This window comes from Salvelinus sp. IW2-2015, linkage group LG14 (assembly GCF_002910315.2).
Source record: "Salvelinus sp. IW2-2015 linkage group LG14, ASM291031v2, whole genome shotgun sequence".
Lineage (NCBI taxonomy): Eukaryota > Metazoa > Chordata > Actinopteri > Salmoniformes > Salmonidae > Salvelinus > Salvelinus sp. IW2-2015.
Genome location: NC_036854.1, coordinates 430,135 through 439,926, shown reverse-complemented (window position 1 = coordinate 439,926; position 9,792 = coordinate 430,135). Strand labels below are relative to the sequence as shown.

The window sequence follows — 9,792 nt, the reverse complement described above, 5'->3', positions numbered from 1 at the left end:
ACATGATGATGAGCCTGAACATGAAAATAGATTTATATTGAAGCAGCAGATACCAACTTAAAACACATTTACCCATTTATTTACTAATCTCCTTGTAGCTTGGTTTTTGTTGGGGGCCTTTTTTTGCTGACTTCGCACACATTCTTACTTGATTTATTTTCACGCCTAACAAACAAGCAATAAAGAAGTGTTACCCTTCCCGGTGCCAAAACACTATACATACCTACCAGTCAAGTCAATGGCAACGCAGACATAAGGATAACTAGTTATTTAAACACATTTTAGACCACAATGTCCATAAGCTAGAGGGTAAATGGATATTCATCCAGCTAGCCAGCTATTTAAATATGTACAAAACACAATCTAGATGAAAAACGAAGATGTAAATCTATAGCAGCGTTTAGAAGCTAGTAACAATTACGGTCCCTCTTGTCACGTTTCGTTAGGCCAGCTGCTCTGCTTGGCGGCCTCTTCACCAGCCAGCTCTAGTCACCCTTCATATAAGAGAGAACCCAGGTCAGGCATGGTCACACGTTGGCATTGGAAGTGATTGGCAGCTGGTGAAAATGCTTGTGAATAGGAACCACTTGATTGGTGAGAGAGCAGAGTAGAGGGATGGATTGGATGTTGGTCACAACCACCACAAAGCAAACAACCCTCATGTGACATAAGCAGAAGAATCATGACTGGAGCTATATGTAGAAGCAACGTGAGGGCGCCATCTATCATGAAACCCGTGTCCGTGACTAATAAACGTGGCTTTCCCGTCCACGCCGAGCCGAGTGCGATCAAAACAAGAGTACTTTGTCAAAGGCGCTCATGTCCTTCTTCAGCGAATTGAAGCCAGTTGTGGATCAGGTTCTACAAGTATTCCTGTTGGAAAGGGCAATTTCCTCTTGCTCAAAAGATCTATACTCTCTAGTACTGGAACGACGACAGGTGTGTTAGAAGTTTGAACACGTCAAAACCTGGTCTCCTTTTCCCCTTTCCCATTTGACAGGTGTGCTTGTGGATTTTATTCAGTGCAACATGGTTTGAACGAATCGTTTATATTTACCAAGCCATGTGCTCCGACACGTAATTAGTTTGTAGTGGTGCTGAAACCCAAACGCCCTGCAAGACAATGACCCTCCGTCCCAGCTAAGAGAAACAGGCAGGGCAGGCAGGGATAAACTCTGCACTTGATTTCAAGACCTCACCAGTTTGACTTGCCCTCAATTCACCGTATTTTACACACCCACCTATTTTCGTCTCTCTCCGCCTCAAACTTACATCTATCCACCACTCCCACACATCTGCCGCCCCTGCCAGCCTCTCTCGACCCAATCGCCAAACAAAACAGGGGCTATAGTAAAGTTGATTGGACAACAATTCACCTGCCTCCCGCCTCTGAAAAGCGACTTCATTAACAGCCTTACGATTCTGCTTGCTGCACGCTGCCTGACGATGCCACACAACCAGCCTCCACTACCTATCCATACGCTCTCTCCTAAAACGCCTCCGGCAGAACAGAACATAAACACCGGCCCAGAGAACCTAGAAGGATGTAAAACGGGAGATAAGGCAGGCAAATGATCGCGACTTGAGCGGTAGCGGACGTGGCACTTCGTTGGGATAGACGGGAGAAAGAAGAAAAAGACGAGAGTCTGATATACATACACCTTCTTTACAGGTTCAAAGACACTCTTTTCTACTCTTTTCTTCCCCTGTCAGGCTCTGTTCCATTCACTGGGTTCAGCGCGGGACCGGTGGGGAGAGGGTCAGCTCTCATGTGTGCATCACCTTCATCACACTTGTAATAGGATCCAATAGGCACACTCATTGTTGCGATGCGTAACACTCTCCTATCGACTCCTAGAAGGATCTGGATGAAATCCCCACCTGTTTTGTGCTGGAACACCGTCCCAACCGCTGTTAGGACACGGTCTGACTCTGATCTAAAAGCAGTAACACACAGCAGTGCCTGTATTAAACAAGACTCCCAAGAATAGGATAGCTGGGTGCTCGATACTCAGCGGTACAATAGTTTAAAAATGAGATCTACCTAATCCATTGAAAATGAACAGAGTTGACGTGCGATAGAGCATGTGGGGGACTTAGACTCCTTAGCAAGGAGATCAGCATCTTGAAGTTAAGCTATTATGATACCTACTCAGACTAATAGAAGCCTCTATATGAAGTAATGTTTGCACTCCATGACATTGTCTGTTCCAGTCTTCAGCACAGCTCTACTGAGTCATATCACCACTCAGCTAGTTCAACACAAACCAAGGAGTTTAACTTTCCTCAAGCCCCACACTCTGTGCGTCTCACATACCACTGCAAAACATCAATATACCAAGAAACAGAATAGCTAGAATACGACATTTCTTCTAATGTAAATCAACAACATCGACCTATTGTCGCACTACCAAGCACTAATTCATACTAAACGTCACAGACAAACCGATGGAAGGAAAATATGAACCTGAACAATATCAAACAAAGGACACAAGGGCAAGATTGAAATCTAAGCATTTAAGAACTTTATTACATGGGTATTAAAACGAATAAGACGATGGAAACATCGAAAGACCATAGTAACCCCTACCCTAGTCTGTCCCACACGTATACTACCGCTAGTTGACATCTCCTCGCTGATAACCCCATGGACTAGGAGATCCAGGTTATCTTGACATCCACAGCCCAGCCAGGACCCATCGTCCAACACGGTTAACCCCCCACTGAACGAACACACGACAGGTCGGGGGCAGCTCCCGTGATGACGTCTTCTCTGCTCGAAGATCTCACCACCACAGCAAGTCCATTCTGTCACCCCTCATGCCAGGATCTCCCATGCTCCTATACGATTCAGCCAGTCCTCCCGCACGTATCACCACCAGGTCGTACCCTCTATGGACGCCCTCCAGTTCTCGCTCCGTAGTTACAGCCCCGAGCTTTCGCCGCGTAGCCCTAACAGATCCCATCAGACCCAGCCCATCTTGACCCCCAAGCGCACTCTCCGCGTACCGCATCGTCCTCAGTCCTACCGCAACCTTGAAGATACGTCACACAGTCTCCCCCTACTAGACGTTGGCCCAGTGCTCCTCTATACGTCCAGTCGAGATGAGTCTGCTCGATGACGACACCACAGCCAGCCGTTATACCTTCCTCAGCGACCTCATCGCCCACTCATAGGACGCTCAGGTCAATTAGACTGCTCACGTACCGCGACCTCTACGAGCAATCCAGCTTAAGTTCGTGGCGGAGTGGAGCAGTTTCGCCAGAGACACCTACATGACCCTTATGCCCAGCTCTCCCCCCTGATTTCTGTCCACCCAGGACAGATGAGCGATCCCACCATATGAGCGCATCCTCATGTCACTCCAGCCACGCAGACACTCACACCTAACTACCCGCAGTGCGCCCCCTATTCATCCTCCACCCGCCATCGATACAACACCACTCCACTAGAGCCACTACCGTGCCCAACCCACTCTACGCACCCCTATGACACGATCACAGACCCACGATCTTCTCGCACCCCAGCATACACCACACCCGTATCCATCTCCTGCACCCAGCCAGAAACCACCACAGAGCGCGTCACTTCTCCCCCTATACGTCCCTTCTCCATGCCACTCCAGCCAGTGACACCCCCAGGTACCACTCACACAGCCCCCTAGTGCACCCACCGCCAGCAGACCAAGTCTCCACCCCCCCTCCGCATCCAGTCGGCGGGTTCGCCAAAGTATACTACACGCGGGCCCTCACTCCCCCACGCTCTGCACCCCCAGAGAAACCATCCAACGCACCCTATACCTCTGTCACCCACAGCTCATGTGAGCCACAACCCTAGATTGCCACATCCCCAAGCCAGCTCCCCGATAGATCGATCCCAAGAGGCCACTCTTCTCCCCATCCATCCAGCCCAGCAGTCCTCCACCCACCTACATGACGCCACACTCTGTGCTAACCCCCCAGTCCAGATTAACAACCAGTCGCGGCCACTCTGCGAGCGCGCGAGCCTCATGCACCATTACACTCACTAAACATGCCGGCCACACTCTCTCGCCACCATACCCTCACCAGTAGACATCACACACCTACTAGAGCCACTTCTGCCCAGCGGGCGAGCCTAGATGACCCCGACAGCCTGACTTATAGCCAGCGTCCAGGTCCCCCCCAGGCAGAATGACACACGAGCCCCTCGTGCACTCCCAGGCAGTAAAACTCCCATTCACATGCCCCCACTCTGCACCAGCTACAGACGCATGACCAGATCTCCCCACCGCAGCCACTTCATTAGCGCTAACCAAGCTCAGTGCACCGCCTAATCTCCAAACTCTCCCAAGAGCCCACTCTCCCCCCCCTGATCCACCGTGAGCACCACCAGAGCTACGACCCCGCGCCCAACTATCGCCGTCCCACCGAGCTCCAGCACCGAACAAACCACTAAGGTCAGCCCACTTTCTCACCGCAGTCCATAGCCCGGCCGACCACCCATACAGCACTGCAACTCGTGAACACCCCCCCTATGTACCCCAAAAGTCCACCACACAGAGCCACTCTGCACCCTAGTCACACGCAGAGCCAACCACAGCCCCTCTTAGCCCTAGCGGTCACCAATTCTCCAGCTCAGGAGAACGACTATCAAGACAGAGCCACGGTCCTGGACAGACGCCCGCACCATGCGACTAACCACTCTAACAAGAGCCGACTCATGGCCGCATCCTCTCAGCCAGACGAGACCACCACAGAGAAGCCATCTCTGGCACACCAAAGAGGAACCCAATGAAACCTGTCCTCCTGTCCTTCTGTCCTTCTGTCCTCGTTCCTCTGTCGCTCTACAGGAGAGACACCACCGAGCCTCTCGGTTCTCACCCCCACTCAGTACACAATAACCTGATCCCGCATACTCTCTCCGCTCAGCTCTCGCGAGCGGTGTCACCTCCACAGAGTGCCTCATGTTCCTCACTCGCAGCTAGCCTCAGTAGAGCACTCAAGCCCAGTCTGCACCCATGCAGATAGACCCCTATACCAGAGCCACTTCTTGGCTACCCCACAGAAGAGATCAGCCATCACAGACCTACAATCTGCACCCAGACCTGAGAGAGACACCACAGAGCCACTTCTCGACCAAGCCATGCGAAGAAATGGTCCACCACGTGATCCCCATGCTGCCATAGTCGCACGCCAACGCAGAAAGGAACCAAACACACCAGAGCCACTCTGCACCAGCCAGGAGAGACACGCTAACAGGAGTACCAAAGATCTAAGGCGAAACCAGCAATGCAACAGAGCAGAACCAGCCAGCAGGAGCCAAAGTGAATGCAGCGCAGCCAAGAGGTATGACAACCACAGAGCCAACTCTGAGCCAGACGCGAGCCCCAGAGAGACACCCTACAGATACCACCATCTGCGGACCCAGTGCCAAGAGTTAAACCACAACCAACTATGCACATCTACACCCCAGCCAGAGAGACACCTCAAGAGCCACGTCTCACACACAGGCCAGAGAACCCCAACACGAGCCACATAACTGCACCCAGCCAGAGGAACCACCCGAGACCACCTCATGCACCCAGCCAGAGAGACACCAAAAAGTCACTCTGCCACCCAGCCCAGAGAAACCACCACAGTAGCCCATCATCTGCACCCAGCGAGAGAAGCGGCACCACAAGACCACTTCTCACCGCTGAGTGCCAGAAAGAACCACCACAGAAGGCCACTCTGCACCAGCCAGATAACACCACAGAGCCACCTGCACCAGCAGGAACCGACCATCAGAGCCAGCTCTGCAACCCAGCAACAGAGAGACACCACCCAAAGTCACTCTGCACCCACCAGAGAACAAGCAGCAGAGCCGACTCTGCACGCAGCCAGATAACCACCCAGAGACCTTAGCTGTCTGCAAAACCCAATGCCAGAAAAGACCACAACACCCACAGAAGCCAGTCTGCACCCAGGCAGAGATGACACCAGATCCAGTCATGGACACAGACCAGGCAGAGAGACCTTACCACAAGAGCGATTCACACTACTGACCAAACCTGTCAGGGCGTTAAAGAGAATCATCTCACAGAGCAGTCTTAAGCACCCAGAGGCAGAGGAAACACCAGGACAGAAAGCCACATCTTGCAACCCAGAGTACCGAGGGAAGAAGACCGACCACAGCCCAGGAATTGCGACCCAGGGCAGTGAGGAAGTGAGCACGACAGAAGCCCGTGTCGTGCACGCCCGCCAGCCGAGAGACCGACAGGACCACTCTAGCACGTCCAGCCAGAACACACCACAAGTGAAGCACACATCTGGTATGTAGGAGCATTCTATAAGAACCACTGGGCGTGTGGTAGAATCGTAGGTAGGCAGCTCAAGAGAGGTACATACAGCTACGGATGTCAGTTTGGCCCATAGAATGGTGGTTTGGCTTTCTCAGAAGTGGAGGGTGGGAGCAGCCGATTTGAGAAGGATGCAGTGGCCGAGGGTTGCGGAGAATGATCCCGGCATGATTTCACTGGATTTCCACAGACCACACGGCATTAGAGACCGCAGGTTTTTTCGAACAAATGGGGTTGTTTGCTTTCGAGGAGCGTTGCGTTGTGCGGGAAAATAGGGGTTTAAGATAGAGAATTAAGAAGGCCGGCAAGTTTGTAGATTAGGTTTATGTCAATATGTGTGAAATCTGAGCATAGGATAGTTTTATCAGGCTGGCAAATTCACTTTTGTAAACGCGCGCGCCAACTTCAATGTGACCAGCGTTCCCCTCTCCAATCGACCGGAGAGTAGCGCGCTGTCCGCAATGGACAAGGCGCCAATCCACCGGGTGCGCGCAGGCGCCGCGTCTGGGAGGGCTGGCTGCACACCGTGTAGCGCGCTCGGCCAGATGCTTGGAGGCGCAACCTGAAGCTGTTAGGACCAATTGAAAAAAATAATGGACGATAATGAAGTATTTGGAAACAGTAGGATGGAGATAGTGTAGGTTAGGCAACTCTGGTAATGTTGTCCGGTCCTTGGTGGCTAGTTAGGTCGTGATAAGGTGCGTTGAAGTGCCCGATGAAGCGGTGTGCCTCTGAATCAGAAATCGAAATTATAAAAAAAGAGTGGTTTGGAACAATGGAGAGTTCCTGTCGAGAAGATTAACCACGTTTAAGAAGATCAAGGTCTACACTACCATTATGTTAGCGTAATCTTGCATGAGATTGCGTGCATCTGAAAATTTGTTGAAGAAATTGGTTGAGACTTCACACACAATAGAGAGCGAGTCCGCATTATGCTAGAGACGACGGACAGGGAAAAATCTGGCGTACGTGTTTCAGAGTGACAGTGTGTATGTTTCATGATAATGGAGCAAGGATTCTTGTAGCCTGTCTCTCTACAATAATGAGGCTACAAGGAATCAGAATGCTGACTGGGAATAGAGAACCTATCACCTACATCCTTTCCCTACTTGTGAGAAGAGTATATACTCTGTCCCACTATATTGACAACATAGCCAGGCTCCTTACGACCTACACGAACCTCCACCAGGCCTTGCAATTCTCTAAACCAGTTTGGTAGATCCCCCCTCAATATATGGTAGAGGAGGTTGTACTTCGTAGCAAAGAATCCATGAGGCTAGGGATGGTGGTTGATGACGTAGTAGCGGTCTAAGGATGTAGGCGATCCTTTGGGCAGTTTCAGCACAGAGGAGGAATATGTAAGGATAATACTCTTCAGTTGTGTATAGAGGAGGTTATAGCGCTATCAGAATCCACCAGCTAGACCCTGATCCTGACATCAAATTCATCAACACAGTACTTCATGAAAGCCATATCTGTTCCTCCTCTTCAGGTCAGGTTGACATTTCATCACTGATTCTCGCTAGTAGTATATTTAAAACACACCAGTTTTGTATTGGACACAAGCGCACGCAACACCGCAACACACACACACACACGACGGCAACAGCAACACACAGACACACTCACACACACACGCCACGCACGCACGCACGCACGCACGCAACGGCACGCACGCACGCACGCACCGCACGCACGCACGCACGACGCACGCACGGCACGCACGACGCACACACACACACACACACACACCACACACAACACACACACAACAACACACACGCACAGCACACGCACACGCACACAGCACGCACGCACGCACACACACCAACGCAACAGACACACACACATGCACACACACACACACACACAGACACACAGTCACACACACACGTTTCTGTACTTTACATTCCCCAGTTGTACCCATCACAGCAGGACCAGCACTCAGCACACTATCAACTCCACAGGCCTTCATATTGATTATATTCACCTTCACATACTGAACATCTACCACTGTTGTATCTTAGACTCTGTTACAGTACCTCTGTATTCACATAACTGAACCAGTCTACCACTGTTTAGATCTAACCTCTTTTACAGGACCTCTGTATTCACATACTGAACCAATCTACCACTGTTACGATCTAGACTCTGTTACAGTATCCTCTGTATTCACATACTGAACCAGTCTACCACTGTTTATCGTTCTAACTCTGTTACAGGACCTCTGTATTCACATACTGAACCAATCTACCACTTTGTGATCTAGACTCGTGTTACCAGTACCTCTGTATTTCCTCGAACTGCAGCTCTGAAATTAAATGACATTTGACATTTGAATTTGACATTTGACATTTGACATTTGACATTTGACAGAGGAGAGGACAGAGGGACAGAGGGACAGAGGACAGAGGACGAGAGGACAGAGGAAGAGGACAGAGACAGACAGAGGAGCAGGAGGACAGAGGACAGAGGACAGAGGACAGAGGACAGAGGACAGAGGACAGAGGCACAGGGGTCTCATGGTTCTCTCCTTCCAGAAGTCTGTCTCCTGCTTCAGAGCGCTCCCTTATAGTAGAGTAGCCTCAGCAACATCTCCTGTTATTATATGTACCTGATGATGACTCTGGCAAGGGAGGACTGGGAGGTATAGGGGGAGACTGGGGGTATAGGGGATACTGGGAGGTATAGGGGGAGACTGGGACGTATAGGGGGAGACTGGGAGGTATAGGAGGGAGACTGGGAGGTATAGGGGGATACTGGGACGTATAGGGGGAGACTGGGACGTATAGGGGGAGACTGGGAGGTATAGGGGAGAATGGGAGGTATAGGGAGAGACTGGGAGGTATGGGGCAACTGGGAGGAAGGGGGAGACTGGGAGGTATAGGGGAGACTGGGAGGTATAGGGGGGACTGGGAGTATAGGGGGAGACTGGGACGTATAGGGGGGAGATGGTGGGTAGTATAGGGGAGACTGGGACGTATAGGGGAGACTGGGACGTATAGGGGAGACTGGGGTATAGGGGGAGACTGGACGTATAGGGGGAGACTGGGACGTATAGGGGGACTGGAGGAAGGGGAGACTGGGGGATATAGGGGGAGACTGGGGTATAGTGGAGACTGGGACGTATAGGGGGAGACTGGGACGTATAGGGGGAGACTGGGGGTATAGGGGAGACTGGGACGTATAGGGGAGGACTGGGACGTATAGGGAGACTGGGGGTATAGGGGAGACTGGACGTATAGGGGGAGACTGGGACGTATAGGGGGAGACTGGGGAACAGGGGGAGACTGGAGGTATAGGGGAGACTAGAGTATAGGGAGACTGGGACGATATGGGAGATGGGGTATAGGGGAGACTGGACTTAGAGGAGACTGGACGTATAGGGGAGACTGGGACTATAGGGGGACTGGAGTATGGGGAGACTGGGGTATAGGGGAGACTTAGGGCTAGGGGGAGACGGGGACGTATA

The 9,792-nt window shown here is 51.5% G+C and overlaps 1 pseudogene; it reads right to left on the bottom strand.

Annotated features, from left to right (window-relative positions):
- Positions 1-3,014, bottom strand: part of LOC111972863 (ryanodine receptor 3-like) — a 7,937-nt pseudogene extending 4,923 nt beyond the window's left edge.
- Between the last annotated feature and the right edge of the window lie 6,778 nt (positions 3,015-9,792).